At 38.1% G+C, this 12,531-nt stretch overlaps 1 protein-coding gene and 1 long non-coding RNA gene across 5 annotated transcripts in view; one reads left to right on the top strand and one right to left on the bottom strand.

The window, feature by feature from the left end:
• The window catches only part of LOC102679452 (hemicentin-1), a 93,110-nt gene that overhangs the window by 68,556 nt on the left and 12,023 nt on the right, over positions 1 to 12,531 (bottom strand). The window lies entirely within an intron of this gene.
• LOC116185512 lies at positions 797 to 1,906 on the top strand. Its single transcript, XR_004150367.1, has 2 exons — positions 797 to 992; positions 1,399 to 1,906. It is a non-coding gene; the product is annotated as an uncharacterized LOC116185512 (long non-coding RNA).

The following is a 12,531-nucleotide window of genomic DNA, read 5'->3' as shown; positions in this document are numbered from 1 at the left end:
GAAAAAAAAAAGACACATCGATAATTTGGAATTATATATATATATATATATATATATATATATATAATATGTTTCAGAAACATCGGATACATGAAGAGAAAGAAACGGAAAAACAGAGCGAAGGAGTGTGTATGTGTGTGTGTGTATCCAAGCTTAAATGATTGTGAAGGATGTGCGCGCGAGTTAGTCGAGAGTTAGTCGAGTTAGTTGGTGGAATAGTGGGTTGTGGGGAGGGTGAGAGAGAAGAGGGGTTTCGAAAGAATTGAGAGTAATAGTTTTGAACGGGCGTCGTTCTGCGGTTAAATTGTTATTGTTATTTTATTGTTAAATATAGTTTTCATTCTGTAATTCGAGATTTCACGTGTTAACTCTCGTTAAACCTCAGGAATTTCGTTTCTATCCAACCCCTAGTTCGTTTCGCTTTGTCTAAAATCTCGCTTCAAAATCGTATGATATAATTTCTATCCTTAAATATATCACGATACTTTCCTCTTAATTTCGTAATTGATTAAGAGCCTTCCGTCAAATTATCGATATTACCATGGAAAACTCGAAGGGAAGACATTTGATTTTTAAAGAAAAATTTGACGTATTAAAAATTTGCAAAAAAAAAAAAAAAAGACAGGATTATTTTAAATCGAAAATTTAATTAACATAGTTTCCTAAAAATTATATAATTATATAATTATATATATAATTAATGTATATAATACATATTATATATGTATATTTATATATGTATACAAAATTATATATGATATTCCGTAGTTTCGTTAGAATTTACGGATTTACAATCAAAACACGAATCACTTTTATTTATATTATATTACGGGATTCGAGTGTTTGCAAACACTACGTTTACGTTTCTGCTCGCGAGCTAGATACGATTCATTCCGCGTGCCGCCTTGTACACGAACGGATCGAATCGATGGATATTAATCGTCTTCCATATCTCGCTCCCTTCGCTCCCCCTTCCTTCGTGTCCCCTTTTCGTGGTATGCACCTCCTTATCAGATTTCGCGTGGCCCATCGAGAACTTTACGCGGTTTTGTGAATAAAATTTCTATTTTTCATCCCTCGTTCTATTACCTTATAATTATCCCTCCTCCCCCTCCTTAATACAACGCGGTGAGATACACAATAAATCTTCCTTGAAAGAAAAAAAGACAGAATGGAAATAATTTTTAATAATCAACGACAAACTTCTTCCATTCGATGGAGGAATGGAAAATTACGCGTGTGTGAAATCTGCTTTTAAGAGAATTTCAATTCTTCGTTTACAAGAGGAAGAAGAGAAATTTCGAAAAATCTCGGATTTTTTTTCGAAATTCTCGATCAATACTCGAAATTAGCCACGCGTCATAACAAGATTCGTTTCATCCCTGTTTCGGGAGGGAGAAGGGGACGTTTCCCTCCCCCCGTAATAGACGAGTAATTAACGAAATTCGAGTCGAAAAGAGTGACGCGCTTTCGAAAAAAAAAAAAAAAAAACGACTCGAAGCGACAGGGGTGGAATGGAGGATTAATCGAGTCCGTGAAAAGGGAGGGAGGGGATACGAGGGGGAGAGAGACGGAGGGATAAGCAGAGGGGTGAAAAGCAGAACTCGTGAATCAAGAGAGGAGAAGCAGCTTTCTGAAAAGCTGGCGGTGGTCGATCCACTTTCATCCACTTTCTCATCCAATGGCGTCGAGTGCATCAATATATTCGGGAAGGACGTGATTTACGACGAGCATTGTTCGCGGGGACGTTTATCTGACTCCGTAAATCGTTTCGTTGCGAGGAATCGGGTATCGTTGATTGAAGTTTACCGTCGAAAACAAGAAATTCCCTAGGCTGTTCCTCGGATCTTTGACTGGAGGGAAGGGTGAGGGAAGAAAGAGGAGAGGAAACTTGGGTCATATTTCGCCCGTTCGAGAAAAGAACGTCAACCGCAGAGGATGTGCTTCTACATCTTATTATACGAATTGAACAAAGTAAGTTGTGTTTTGTCTAATTTTGTTTTATATATTGAAACGGTATATGGATTGTATGGAACAATTTTCTTGTCAACATATCAATCAAGAGAAATTTGAGAAATTTCAAATCTAACTTCGTAACAGTTAACGTAAGAAATATTAAACTAAACTAAAATATTTTCAATCGAAATTCTGATTTTTAAACTTTACATTCCATGAATTTCTTTTTTCGTACGAAAATTTTCGCGAATATTTCGCAAGGAGGGAATATGATAGAATCGGATGTGATATAAGCATATGTATAGTTTGTGGAAGAAAAAAAGAAAAAAAATCGTTCGTGGAAACATAAAACGTGAGGATAAGGGAAATTGATAGACGAGCAATGGAAACGCGGAATATTATTAAAACCGGGAAAGAGAAAAGGAAGAACTAATGAATGCTCTTATTAAAGAAATAACCGACTTTAATCAAGGTAAGGGAAAAAATAAGGGTGGAGAAGCGAAATTCTCGGTGAATAAACGCGATCGTATATAAACCCATGATTTTTTATGCATTAATGATTACGAGAACGGATATCGAGTTACTCTTCCTTCCCTGTGTAATACAATGGAAATTTATGGACATCTTGTACTCGTCTTAGCTCGATGTCCGATCATAGCGCGACTCATTCTACTAATCTTCGCTTCGCTCTCGCATTAATCCAGTTGAAAAAGTAACTACTTAAAAATGATAAAGTTACTTTAAGTAATTAATAATAATTAATTGTTAAAATGCTCGAACATTAACATTTATTCGTATTTATTATAGTTGATCCGTCTTTCGTGTAATCGTTTGGCAATCGCAATTTTATTTGCATAATTATTATTACGTTTACGAACGATAAATTTTATACGGAAGTATAATTCAATTTAACATTAAATTTTGTCCACTACATCCGTCAACATTTTTATCAGCAATTCAATAATAATAATCGTGAATGTCTTTCGAAGCTGACAAGTTTGTGTGACGCTGGTTCATTAGGAGTACATCATAATACGAAAATTCTTGGACATTCGGAATGGAACGTGTACTTGAGTTTGATTAAGAGGTTCTCGGCCGATAATCAATAGCAGGCCAATCTTCGAGAATTCCATACAGATTCGAGCAAACGCATCCGTTATCTAACCGCAATATTCTCGCTTCACGAGAAATTATCCGGTTAGACGAAGGTTAATGCGCCTTTTGGTTTATCCTATTAGCCAAGTATCTCGCGTGATTCTGCATTTATCCGTGTTACAATTCTGATATTTCACGCGTATTATATATATATACTTATTATAATTTCATATACTTTGATTCGTAGATTTTTTTTTCTTTTTTTATTAAATTTGTACAGTAAAAATTTGATTTTCAGAATTTTCTTAGAAACTCTTATCCGAAATTTTCGAAATTATTAAAATTTGGAATACCTTTTTTTTTCTAAACGTCTTTAAAAATAATTAAAATTAGAAAGTAAAAATATGTGTAGAATGGTTTATTTCTAAAATTGGGAGGAAAGAAGAGTGTATAAAAAAACTGGACGTAAAAATTGATGATTCATCAATGCACGTAGAGGAGTTGGCTCGATCGGGCCCAGGATCTATTTCGTTAATAGAGTCTATCTTCTTGCAGGCAGGGAACGAGGTTAGTTTAACGGGAAATATCGTGTATCCCTTGAAATAGGATACTAATACGTATCCCATGGTGGTTCATTATTCATACGATTTGTAAATATCAGTCGGGTAATAAGTGTATGGCGAACATTCTTCATCTTCGACTCGACTTGGTGATGGCCGACGTTCAATCGATCTTTTAAATAACGAGAACGAGATAGATAAATTGGAAATAATATCAAGAATATTAAACAAAATAAGGTTGGATTAAATATGAAAATTAGCGCTTTCGATTGTCCATTCCCCGATATTATTAATTAATTCGATTTAATTTAACTCACTTAACATTCTACGCGTATGAATTATTTTCCATATTTCAAATTTATTAAATGATAATTTACGAATTGACGAATTCGAGAGAACAGAGCATCGTGATTCTTATTAAATATGAATTTCCGTATTATGATTCATTTCTAATTCCTCGTTTCTAAAATATAATAACATTTTGCGCCTCGTTTATAATTCATCCATCCTTTAAAAGATTCGGTTAATTTCGCGATCGTTCATAATTCACTAAATATCAAAATTCGAAACGTGCATCATCGCACTGATTGTCACAACTAAACCCAGAATCTATTTCCACCGATGCCAAACGAAATGTTGTTCTTCCATAGGTCGTGATACGAATCCTCGTACCTAACGTGTGTACTCTGGAGAATTAAATTACCTAATGGCTGCTGATCATTTGTACGCAAACATTTTAAATAAACTTTCGATATTCTCAATTTGATTCACATCTCATATTATTTATGATATGTATAATTTCGATTCACAAGTTTCACACTTTAAAACACGAAAAATATTGAAAATTATGATCACGATTCTAATTTTTCGTATTTACGAGTTTAAATTTGAATATCAATTTATTCGACTGCGTAATAATAATAAATAAATTTGATTGATTAAAACTTGCGATTAAATCCTTATAATCGTTATAAATTTAAACTCGTGGACGCGAAAAAAAAAAAAATAGGGAAAGTTGGGAGAGTAAGATTGTAATTTTTCGCGCTTAATTTCTAGTTTAAACTGGAATATGAATGGCGGACAACCGAGTCGAGGCGGTGTCACCGCACTTGGCAACGGCGTTCGTAAACGGCGCAACGTGCTAGCGGTCACCGACTGGTACCTGTCCCTGTGTGCAACCACGAGATAAACCTGATTACTTCGGTGGCGGCAGAGAGTTCACCGGATATACACACCCATCCCCATTGGCACGTGGTGATATTCTCCTCCGTCCACGTTCGTGCGTGTTACACACGCGTCGACAACGCCAACTGATTTATGTCTCTGCTGCTAAAACGCGTGCAAAGGGTACGAAGCTTGTGTAATCGCGATTGTCAGTCTCCTTCCGTGCACGCGACCGTCATCTGTCCATTCTCATAAATCACGAGAGAGAGAGGGAGAATCTTGATCAAAATTAAGAAAAAAGGGGGAATTACGAATCGAACACGATCTTTTGTAAATGTTTTGACGTTTTAAATCGGAAAGTTAAGTTAAAAGTTGGAGATTCCCAACGTTTGAGGGATTAAGAGAGATTAAATTTTCAGAAATTTAATTTGTCATCGGGAATAAGGGTATTCGGATTTAAGGGAGGTTTGAAAGTTTTGGATAAATAGAGAGGAATTTTTTGGAAATTTAATTTCGAGCGGGGAATTTTCAAAAAACTTAATCTGTCGAATTATTTCTGAACTATTCAGAGGATTATAATTTGATCAGCTCGAAAAGATTAAAAATTGAGATAAGAATTTTTCCGTAATAGAATTGACGTATTATTTTTGATCGCGGGTATCGAGACTTAATTAACCGAATTGTATAAAATTTGGACAACGTGGAAAGAGATAAAACGTATATATTCGTATATTACGATTGGAACAAGGACAAATTTTCCATATCCACCGAATTAAACGGTGTTTCCACGTAACAAGCAGGTGTCAAAATTGGCGCGAAATTTTCAAAAGAATATTTTATCGCTCGAAAATTTACGATATAAATATTTTAATCTCGTCACGTTTGATTTATTCTTCTGCCGTGAAGATAATCCCAGTCCTCTGGAATCCTTTCAACTACGACGTTTTAAATCAAACCCTCGATCGAACGAAGAATAATTAACATTATTAAACGATATCTCTTGACAACCCTTCGAGTGGATCGTATTTCGTTCATTAACCAAGTTTCGGTTCCCTATTATATTTTAACAGTGTAGCAGGATAGTAGACATGGATTCAATTCGACGTAATTTAAAAGAAAAAAATATCAATACTTTTACTTGCCACGTTCGTGGAAAAACGTGGCAAAATTATTAATAATTATTATTATTGATACACGCGAAGAAAATTTCGAGAAGAAAAACCGATAATAATTTTGTTTTACACCACGATAATGATGAAAGTGAAATCAATCTTCGAGTATTTCCAATATATTATTTTTATCCAATATTCATTCCAATATTATTTCAAATGTAATTTCACGAATAATATCACAGTGGAAAGTTTTTTAAAATTGTAATTAGATATACAGATCTAATTACAATTTTACATAATACATAAAAACTTTTCAAGACAATTTCCTTTTCCTTTTAAGATAAAGATTATTGCGATTATACACGCGTAAAATTACGGAATTTTTTTCCCTCGAATTATATTATATATAAAAACGAGGGGATAATAGAAGAGGGGAGAAACGATTCACCATGGAAGCAACGAGCCTCATTTCCCTACGTACAAATGAATGGTTAACGACACGTCGTGTACCGATCTTCTCTTAACGGAGGTTTCTTTTGCGGCGCTGATCGAACGATCGACCCAGAATCGAAATAATAACAGAACGGCTAACGAGGGCTCTCGCTTTTCCCTCGTTTTCCTTTCCTTTGCAGGGATGCTTTTCACGCCGGCCAAAACGTGACGGGCTTCTCTAACACCTTTTTCACCGGCTTCGATGCTCCTTGGCAAACTGCTTTTCTCTTTCCTGCCCGTACCAAACCTCTCTCTCCCTCTCTCTCTCTCTCCTCAATATCTTCCTCCTTTTCGCTCCTCCACTTTCCATTCTCTCCTTTCTTTCGAATTGGGTCGGTCGCATTTTGTACCATCTCGGAAAGCCGTGCGATAAGTCGAGGTTGGTGGTCACCTCGTCTCGACTCGCGTGTTCCGCCATCATTTCGTTACGTTTTCACGTCGGCCGCTCCAGAGAAAGAGAGAGATATACGCTTCATATACCGTTTCGAACGCTATACGTATTCCTCGACGCGTAACTCTTTCGCCATTTATCCTTCGATTCTTTTTCCGAAATGAAAAGTCGTCACCGAGATGACAAATCGGAAAAGAGAAGATCTCTCCCTGAAAAATTCTGCAACACCTATCTGGACTGGAATTCGTCGGAGACTCAGAATATTATCAAAGATATCTCAAGAACGAGCAACGATATTGCAAGATCCTGCAAGAGGACGGACTGACACGTGTGAGAGAACTAAATTCGTAAGAATTCTCAGAACGAAAGTTATTATCGAAGATAATTTTTAACCTCTCTCTCTCCGAAAAAGTAGAAGTGCAATGTCTACGAAAATTCTTCAAGCGTAAAAAAAGAAGGAAGCGGTTTCAGAAATTGTTATAACAAAGGATAAACTCCGGCGAAACATTGCCACTGTAAAGCCGCGCTACGCTTCTTTGATCGTAGGCCCCTGAACGTATACTTCCCGACACGACTCCTCCCCGCCTCGTAAAATTGCGGTCAAACTCCTGCCGCGAGAAACGATTCGAAACTTGTTTAATATTCCGTTGCTACGCGCGATTCTCGCGCGTCTAACGCGATTACAATCCGCCCTAATGGGATCCAATTATTATTCTTTTTTAAATTGCACGGTTTATAAAGCGCGAACACGGACCAAGTTGTAACAATTTCCGTTCCTCTCTTGTCCCCCCTCCCCTCCCCTTTTCCATTCGTCTCCGCTCTTTTTCCATTCCGCGCCGTCGGCCGTGTTTCCACAGGCAGTATTTTATTTTTACACGCGATTGCACACGTTGGAAACCGAAGGGGGGGATTCACCCTTTCGCCGGCTTTAAAACTATCCGACGACGATTCGTTGGATCGGATTGATTTTATCCGATTCTCGCTAAAGCTGCTTCGACGTCGACTTCACCTTTGACATCGATTATTAGTTACAGTTTTTTTTCTTCTCTCTCTCTCTCTGAAGCCAGCGGCTTCTTCGCTTGTTAGGGGCAAGGAAACGATGACAGACGTTCGCTCGCTCGAAGAAATGGTTGGGGGGGATCGTATGAATTATGCACGCGCGTACGTACCTTTCTATTCTTTCCTCTGGATCGAACTTTTTCAGAAAGGGAAAGATGTCTCGTTATTTTTTCGAGAAGAAAAGAAATTTTTCGTCAGATCTCTGTTTCCTAGTTATTTAATAATTTAGTAGCTAATGTATTATATTATTAACGTGGAAGTGATATCAGAAAGGGAAGTTAATGAAACCGAATAATTATCCGATTAAAGTATTATCGGTGTAAAATTTCGTATTGGTAACTCGAGCTACTCGATAGTCAATTTTGAGAATGGGAGCAATTGCTTTTTATATACGTGATGTAATCGAATAAAGTAAATTGTTGTTTAAATTTAAGAGATATTTAATTTGGGATTTTTAAAAATTTCAAATTTTCGTTGTTGATGATTTAAAGAAACGATTGTGAACGATTGAATCAGATGAATTTTAATTCCAACGATTCTAAATTCGAACAATTGAGAATTGGATGTTGTCAAAATGGTTGTCATTGAAGGTTCTTATTTTTAGAAGCGGATCAAAGATGCAATGGAAGGTATTGATCAGTTCGCTAAGTTGATTATCCAGACTATCGATGAATATTTGAACAATTTAGATATTAATGGGGCAAGTCGAAAGGTTGGAATAAAATTATATGTCAGGAAGATGAGATGTATCCAGTTTAGAATATAGTTTAGATTAGCAATCAGGCTAACTAAGAAGCGCTCAGGCTCCAACTTTAATTTAGTTGTGAGCGTTAATTAGTGTATTAAATAACTTTGGTAAAGCAGAATTCTCAGTGTAAGATTAGCTTCCCCAATAAGAATATCGGGGCGGTCCTTCCGAGGAGGAATTTTAGAAGCGCAATATCCCGAAGACTGGGATGACAATTAGGACGCGTCAATGTCTTAACGCTTTTATAACAAACTTATATAGAAACTTTGTAATCGAAATAACGATACCGAGGATTAAATTGTGTGTTAAAAATAGTTATAAAATATATTAGAAGAAATTCTATTGCGAAAGATAATAAAATAAAGAAAAATATTTTGAATATCGCGAATCGACCTTATCGATCCTCGCCAATTTTTTTTTAACCTGTATCAAAGATATTCCTGTATAAAAAATATCGAGATACGCTACAAGTTCGTATATCTCTATTCGATATTCCAACATAAATGTAAGTATAATAATTTAATGCAACATTGTACAAGCTATGTAATACAATTATACCTTTCGTAGCCTTCGACTGGGATACAATTCTGAATAAATAAAAAGAGCGAAACTTAGATAAACTTAGATAAAAACGCTCGTGAAGAGAAGAAAGAATGATAAATTTTTCCAAATATAAAATACCAATTATTGTCAATTAAAAATAAAATATCACGGAAATTGTGGGAATAAAATCTTCTTTCAAACGATCTATCACGCGATCGACGCGGATCGTTAGCAAATTTATACAATCTTCCCTCCATCGACTTCCACTTTCACGGTTATCGGTTATCGAATCGGTTTATCGGTTCTACGGTATCATCATCGCTCACGCGACTTAGGGCAAATCTTCCCCGACAATAAACATCTTCGAGAACATATAACTGCGAAACATCTTCGTTTATGATCGCAGCCGCGATCATTTATCCTCCGAGCAATTTCGACCTGGCGGCGGAGTAACGTTTTTCGAAAACGTTTTTCGTTTAATCCCGTAAATCGCGGTGTTCATTGTCTCGTGTTCGTTAACGAACACAATATCTCACCACCACGGTTCCAACCGTCCACGCTCCCTCGCCCATCGCTCGTGCCCAATATTTCCGTGCCTCCGAGCATCGCGTTTACGAGGCCAGCTCGTGGAATTCCATAAGTGTGCACGTGTGTGCATACGTGTGCGCATATGTCGGTTGGCAGTTCCATTTCTCAACGTTCTCCTCGTGCCACCGAAGTGTCTGAGTCACCACTCGACAACCTTTCTTTCCAAGATTTTCTTCTTTTCCTTTTTTCTTCTTTCTTTTCCTTCGTTTTCAAGTTCCATCTGGTTCTCCACGGTATGCAATGATTCGGTTGTTCCCCTATGTTGCATCGTCGTCTTTCGAAGTAAACGAATATTAAAAAGCAGAGTTGCTCGTCGTGAAAATTAATCGTTGTCGAGGAAGGTTGAGAGATTTTTTTTTTTTTTTTTAAAAGTGAAAAAGAAAGTGGAAAAAAGAGATCGGAAGAAAGTTCAAGGATAAAGAGGCAGGCTGAAGTGATGTTAAGTGTGTCGATGAGAAGGTTAATATTAATTGGTATTTCACGAATTGGCCATGATTAAGAACGTACGTATTCGTATCAAATTATAAGGATACAAAATGGAATCGCGAGTAAATAAATACGATTCGATAGGAAGAGCGTTGTTGGATTTTATTCGGTTGATTCGGTGGAAAAACGCGGTGCTTCGCGCCGATTCTGAATTCTTAATAATACTAGAGCGTACGAGGAGTTGGTAATACGCGTTTTGAAAAGAAGGTCGGTCGAGTAAAGTAAACCTTGAGACAGGAGGCTTGAGAAAATTGGCCTGGAACGCGTATGAATTTGAAAGCGAAAAAAAGGTGTCGTAATAACACTGTGTTAAAGAGTCGATTCCGAGATAGCTGTCAGCTTAAAAGTTCCCCAATCTCATACTTGTCTTTTCTTCCTCTTAAAACAGGTATTTAAAAATAAACGAATTTTTGAATAACACGAAACGATGGAAAGATGACAAAAAGAGTATCCCTATTGTAAATCTGACTCGATCCTTTCAATTTATATAAGACAATCGAAACTGCAGACTTTATTTGTTAAATAAAAACGTGAAACGAAATCACTTTTCATGATTTTACGAAAAAAAAAAAATAATAATAACACGATCCCGATATAATCGTATCGAAATCAAAAGAAATTCACTGGTCAGACAAAGTAAATATTTTCTCTGTATAATACAAAGTATCATGAAATAACCTCTTCTAATGCATCCAAAACATTCCTCCACGCAAAACAAAATAATTTACGAGAACTTGAACTACTAATCGTTATACATACATCCCTCCCCCCATCAAAAACAGATACGATTTCGTACACGTTTCCCCCGCACGTATTTCCACCGCTCGTCCCGCCATCTCCTATCAGATCGAATTAACAAATTAAGGAATGGAAGAGGAGGATATAAAACGCGCACGTAGCCTGCCGTTTCGTAACTCGAATCGAGTATTCCTTATCGTGGCGTGGTTGTTACGGAACACCTTGTACACCTTGGGTTAGATAGAGAAAAGGAGGAGGATCGTAGACGATGGAAACGCCACCAACTCGAACACCAAGTAGTCCTCCGCCTCCTCGCACCCGTGGAGAGATAGAGGATGCCGGCGGCCAACGCTTTTCTGCCAAAGTGCCACCTAAAACTTTAAATCTCGTATCTTACGCCTAAAACAGCATCCCTAAATATTTCATCCCTCTCGCCAACATGGTCACTCCCTTCCTCCTTCCTCTTTCGGTTATTTTTCGAATTCATAATGCCTTCTTCCCCTTCGAAACATCTTCTCGAATCGATTCTAAAGGAGAAGAATCCCCCCTTTTCTCGAAACGATATCCCTCCACGGATTTTATACAACCGCCATTCTTTCGTTCCCTCCCTCGTAAGCAGCCGGGTATTCCAAGGCGACGAGAAGAACAAAATAAAGATACGTTTATTAATCCCACGCGTCTCCTCCTCCTTCGCAATTCTTGTTACGATACACGCGCGATTCGTCAGTTTCGCAATTTTATTTTCGCGACGATCCTTTATCCACCGGTCGGAGGAATTTTATTCGGAGGAAAAAATGCAAAAAGAAAAAAAAATTTCTCTTCACTTTTCCCTTCCTCGCCTCGGATATCGCCTCGGATTTCACGAATTTCGCGCGGTGGCGAAAATTCGATGAATTAACAACACGCCGCTCGATAAACAGCGAACCTCTTAATTTCGCGCAATTACCAGCGACGATACCAGCGGGAAATTGGTGTAACGAATGCCCTGCGGGGGAGGAGGGGGAGGGTCGCGTGAAACTGACGTTCGAAGTTGCCTACACCACCACCACCACCACCACCACTCGTTCGAAACTAAGGCGAGGTCCACGAACTAGGTTATCCCTCCGAAGTGTTTCGTGTTTTCGAGTCGCGTTAATGCCATTCGAGGAGGAAGCTGCTTCCCCCGGAACTGTGCCACGAACGGTCAATAAGAGGAGGAGGGGAGAAGAGAAGGTGATGTCCAGGTTGTGGCGTGTATTTCGACGAGGGAGAGATCGAAGAAGCGGCCCTAAGCAAACGGGGCGTTTGATATTCATCGTGATTGTCTCCTCGATCGGAACGGAGAGAAATGAAGAAAAGACGCGAGGTCGAGGATGATGAGGACGATGGGCGAAGAGAGAGAGAGAGAGAGAATAAACGCGATGGTGATAGAAATAAGAGGAGGACAGGAGGGAGGGGTCACGGAGGGTATAAAAGCACGGTGGAGCGTTACCTCGAGCGATAAACTTTGGTCGGAGCGATCCTCGGGGAAATAAAGTTCCGGAATGGGTACGAAGAAGAGCGTTGGAGCCCTCGACGCGTCGCGGTCGTCCTCTTCTTTTCGCTTGACCTCTGACGAGT

Source organism: Apis dorsata, unplaced genomic scaffold (genome assembly GCF_000469605.1).
Source record: "Apis dorsata unplaced genomic scaffold, Apis dorsata 1.3 scaffold_199, whole genome shotgun sequence".
Lineage (NCBI taxonomy): Eukaryota > Metazoa > Arthropoda > Insecta > Hymenoptera > Apidae > Apis > Apis dorsata.
This window is presented reverse-complemented; position numbering and strand designations above follow the sequence as displayed.